Here is a 5771-nt window from a genome sequence, read left to right as displayed (position 1 = left end):
CTTAGTACCAACTTGTGAAGCCTCCTTATGTTCACCCATCTCCATAGCCACACAGTAAGCAAATTTTTAGGCCCTCAAAAAATCTCTTTCAAATACATACACGACAAACTCAAGAGCCAAGGCTAAGTGAGAGCAACCCTCACCTGGTTTAAATACCCAGTTGGTAAATGTTTTGAGGAGCCACAATCTTGGCGAATCATCTTTGATGTGTCATCATCACGAGGTATATGCTATCCAACGGTAGTCGCCATGGTTAATCCAGTAGTTAGGGGGGTGTTTTTGTTTGATTAGGTGTGTCTTTGGGAAGCGAACACACAAAAACAATGAAAAAAGTGGCTAAGGGTAAACGCGGGGAGTGGAGACTGATGCTAGAGTAGACGCAACATAGAGTGGGGAGTGATGCGAGGGTAAACCCAACATAATTCCCAAGTATGGGTTAGAGAGGAAAAGAGCCACTCGTTGAAAAGGGGGGGGATCTGTGTGGATTAAGCCCCACAGACAGAAACCTAGTAAGGTTGTGTATCCCACCTAGTGTGGACAAAACAAAACATTGCCGCCTGATGTCAATTGATGTTAACGGGAGGCCTTGAAAATATTGATAAGCGGTTGTGGTCTAATAGTTGTATCCGTACTTGTGTGTGTGTGTATAAAACACCACCACACACTCCCTTTGCTCTTCCTCTGTCGCTGCTCGAGAGCTCCAATTTGTCAGCGCTGCACTTTGTCTTGCTTCAATGTTGCTTGATGCTTAATTCCTTTGCTGCAAGGTCTTACTCACTTCTCTCATGCAATTGCAAGGCCTATAGAGCTGTTCGCTGCTCGTTTCTTTGGAGATTTCCCCACTTTATTGCACTCCCCATTTGCTCAGTGCCGATTCTTTATAGAGCTCCTCGATTTTGTTGCTCGATTTTGCTTGTGCCTGTGATTGCAATGCTTCCAAGCCTTGCTCGGTTCAAGACTCCACCACTATTGTCCACTTGCACAATTTAGCGGGATCCATTGTCCGATTCAACTCGTTACCTGTTCTATACCTACAGTTCGACTGCCTGATTCTTTGCTCGTGAGCTCCCCCTTTACTCCCAAGGTCCCCTGTTTCACTGCCAGGTAGACTCTGCAGAATCCTGCTCCCTGCTCGATTCTCCTCAAGCTTTCACTTGCAAATCATGATTCTCCAAGATGCCAAGAGCTCAAAAGGGGTTGCGCACGCGTCGGGAGCTATGAGCTCCGAGATCCAATTGAAGAGTGTGTGTGTGTGTGTGTGTGTGTGTGTGTGTGTGTGTGTGCGTGCGCGGTGTGGATGAGGTGCTATGTATACGTGCGTGTGAGAAGATGAGAGGGAGAGAGTAGATCACTAAGTGGGTAGAGTAGGGTTGAAGTGAGCTACTCCTTATTGTTGTATATATGTACAACCAATAAGATGGTCAGTGAGCGGGTGCCCATAGTATAAGGGGTATGAGCCTCCCAAAAACGGCCACGCGAGGGGACCCCCCACCTAGACACGCTAGCCTCACTCCACGCACTCGTGCACCGTGGGGGCTCCGCGCAAGGTTCCCCAGGGCACGCTATGACCCTCCGTGAGTGCGGGGGAGCTTGAGGCTACGTGGGGCTAGGGACCCGGAACGCAAGACCCGCGAAACACACCACGGCCGCCGACCCACTTGACCCGAGCCGGTCCCGTCCGAGCCGGGCCCTCTTGAAGACAAACCCCCCCACTTGACCCGAGCCGGTCCCGTCCGAGCCGGTCCCGTCCGAGCCGGGCCCCTTGAAGGCAAACACAACACGACCCGAGCCGGTCCCGCCCGAGCCGAGCGTCTTGAAGGCAAACCCCCACTTGACCCGAGCCGGTCCCGTTCGAGCCGGGCCCTTTTGAAGGCAAAAGCTCCCACCACGCACCTCCACATGATGAGCCCAACACCCGGGCCGTCACACTTGGTATCAGCTACCTTTTTTCGTGACGCGCCCAACCCCCGGGCCGTCACACTTGGTACCACTACTCCAAACACAAAGGAAAGATGCGAGTCAAACAGGGCTCTTTATAGCAAAATCAGAAAGACAAAAACGCGATGGACTAACTCAACTTAGTTCGTCGCGCCCGGCCACTTTTGTCGCCTATGCTGAGCTGAAGACCCATTCAAGTCTACAAGAGACCAAAGGGGCACCGAGCTAGCCCTCCAAATGAAGTCCACACAGGGACCAACTGGGATCAGTTTGACGATTGAAGATTCAGCCAAAGCCTTCATGGTGTCATGACGACCAAAGCTACTTCAACCTAAAGACTGCATCTAACCAAGTAACCTTACCCGATTCAAGATTCAGCGATTGGAAACCAAAGCTAGCGTCAGCCTAAGTCTACAACGCGCGTCAAAATGACGGTAAGTTTCCTTGCAACTTCGCAAGGGCTGCATTGCGACGGACTTTACCTCCAATTCGACTTTCAAGAAGTCTCCGCGCGGGCCAACGCAGCAAGTGGCTCTGCGCACCCCGGGTTACCTTTTTTGGGGAATGCTCAAGTATGGGGAATTCTACTTGGATATTCAAAGCATATCTTTTCAGCCTTCTGCCAAAACCCACAAAAATACACACACTTTATTCCAAAAATTACAAAAACAAAGCATGCTATCTACTTGCATATTCGGATAGAGTTTTCACGCACTTTGCACTATATGCATCCCTTAGACCTTTGGCCCATGCATAGCCAAGCCCTCTTTTCTCCCTTCGTTCGACGAGGACGTCGAACTTTCTTCAACCGGGGGTGTATATAAGGGGTATGAGCCTCCCGAAAACGACCACGGGAGGGGACCCCCCACCTAGACACACTAGCCTCACTCCACGCACTCATGCACCGTGGGGGCTCCGCGCAAGGTTCCCCTGGGCACGCTATGACCCTCCGTGAGTGCGGGGGAGCTTGAGGCTACGTGGGGCTAGGGACCCGGAACGCAAGACCCGCGAAACACACCACGGCCGCCGACTCACTTGACCCGAGCCGGTCCCGTCCGAGCCGGGCCCTCTTGAAGACAAACCCCCCCACTTGACCCAAGCCGGTCCCGTCCGAGCCGGGCCCCTTGAAGGCAAACACAACACGACCCAAGCCGGGCGTCTTGAAGGCAAACCCCCACTTGACCCAAGCCGGGCCCTTTTGAAGGCAAAAGCGCCCACCACGCACCTCCACATGACGAGCCCAACCCCCGGGCCGTCACACATAGCCTGGACGGTCGAGCAAGGCACATATACCTTTACCCGAACATGTAGCAAGGGCAAAAGGAAAGGGCTTAAAGGGCATCCTTGCCTAATGGATCGGGCTAAAGAAGGTGATACAGAAAGTCTACTTTGGTGACAATTTGGGAGGTGACTTGGAAAGTGATAAAATTGTTTTAAAAAAGTCATCCTAAGCATGTAACCGCTTTTAAGCATAATTTCATGATTTAAGGTCCACCTCACAATATTAAAAGCACCTCATAGAAATTGAAAATATAAGTGAAGGAGTCGAGTCAATGTACCTTGATGCCTAAAAATCTATTTGATGGATGAATTAAAAAAATCTCAAGCTGCAGGGACTCTTTCACAAGAGTCGCACCACCATAAAAGGAATAAGATGATTGTAACCTTATTATGAGAATAGAGACAACCTTTGCATTCATGAAGACACTCTACATCAAAGTCATTAGTACAAATCCAAGACCATAGATGCTAAAATTTAGAAGAATTATTGATCCCTTTAACGTTGAGACAATATTTATCTAGCATGTTCATGTTTATGTTCATAAGGCATCATGGATTTTCTAAATTTTTCTACTAATGGGACCACTAGATTTTGTTTTCAATAATATGATCACGTGTCTCACTAGCAGATTTAGAAATTTTCTCATGTAGGAAAAGAGTGTTTTTCATACAATGAATAACATCATGAGCTTCTGCTCGAGAGGCACCGCATACCTAGCTCCCTCACAGAAGCGGGCGGGCCGACGGTCCCCTGGCCCCAATCATACCTAGCTAGGTATGCGGTGCCTCCCTCATAGAAGCTCATGATGTTGAGGTAAGTCACAATGTGGGAATTACTGTGAGAATTTGTCCAAAAGGTTCATGTCTAGGTGTAAACATCATTCACCCCTCCCAACTAGAGGTGCCATGCTTTATCTAAAGACCAAGACATCTAAACAATTTAATGACCATCTTTCCAAGCTTATAGCATGGGATGCTAAAGCCTAAAGGCAAGCCATGCACACATGAAGAATGTGTTAGTCAAAAACATGCAAAGTTTCATGCAGGTTGACTTCCTCTGCTGCTTTTGAGAAGACGTACCTAGCTTAAATACGATCGTATGCCATCAATTTACCAAAGAGGAAGCATACGTACCAATCGAAGCATGCAAATTTTTTTTATAACAATGAGCCGAGCATGAGGAACGATTGCAAAGTAGCAAACATTTGCTTTTGTCATTCCTATTAGACACACCTAGCACACAGTACAACTATATGCCAGTGTAAATAAAAAGATCATTGACTATAGTTGCTTCAACTTGAATTTAGACAAGGATTAAAGTGGTAGCATTCAAAAGGTAGCACTTTACTTGCAGAGAGCAAAGTTGTTCCAAGAGCCAATACCAACATCTACATAAATCAAAGTGAGTCTCACGGAGTAATGAATGGATGAAGGTAGCACTAGTCTAAGAACACAAAACGAGAGCTCTACATTGTGCATCAATAGCATCAGCATCTCAACATTTAGTCATTGTATCAGCATTGTGCAAGAATAATGAAAGTACTTGCTCTGGCAATAGAGCAAGGGGGACCTTGGGGGTTGGGACCCGACATCCCTGTGTCGTCTCTTTTCTCTCTTGTCTCTCTCTTTCTCTCAGTTCAGTTCAGTTCTTTCAAGTGAAGTAAAGTGTCCCTTCTGTTTGTGTGCGGAGTACTAGATCCGAGCAAAATCCTTATTCTCTTCAACTGCACTTGACAATTCAAAAGGTAGCACTTTACTTGCAGAGAACAAAATAGTTCCAAGAGCCAATATCAGCATCTTCATAAATCAAAGTGAGTGTCTTACAGAGTAATGAATGCATGAAGGTAGCACTAGTCTAAGAACACATAATGAGAGCTCTACATTGGAGTGAAGGATTTTTTCTCATTGCTTGAAATGCATGCAATGGTGTTTTTTGGGATGAGAATTTTGGAGATGGTCATTACTGACAAGATGAGTGCATATGTGCATTGACACAAAAGTCGCATGGGAGCCTTCTTGCAATTCACAATGAGATTGAATGTCATTATTTGTTTGTAGAGGATTATGTGCACCTATTTTATCCAATATATGCATGTCAGGGGTGCACCAACTAGTGAGAATGCCAAGTATGTATGATTTGTGCCAATGGGGGATGATGGAAATAGAAAATGAGGTGTGAGACCTTTAATGACCCCATAAGACAATCCAGCACATTGAGTCCTATTTGTCATGTTTGATTGCTCAGCAAGGACCCCTACACACACACACACACACACACACACACACACACACACACACACATTGAGCCTTTTTTGGTGACTCTTAATGCATCGCGGGGTTGAGATTGGCCAATTCTACTACTTTGCTGGTCTATGTAAATTTTTTATGGCATATGATAAATTCTAGCGTCAACAGTTACCATTGTGTTAAGTCATTAATGTCAGTTTTCTTTAAGTTCATCTCTCCTATATATGATATATATACATTCATGTTGTACCACTTTCTGATTGCGAGAAAATCTAAGAGTGATACCGAGTGGATCGCTTACCTAG

Source organism: Adiantum capillus-veneris, chromosome 3 (genome assembly GCF_014529385.1).
Source record: "Adiantum capillus-veneris isolate H3 chromosome 3, ASM1452938v2, whole genome shotgun sequence".
Taxonomy (NCBI): domain Eukaryota; kingdom Viridiplantae; phylum Streptophyta; class Polypodiopsida; order Polypodiales; family Pteridaceae; genus Adiantum; species Adiantum capillus-veneris.
The sequence above is the reverse complement of the archived record's forward strand: the minus strand, read 5'-3'. Positions refer to the sequence as shown.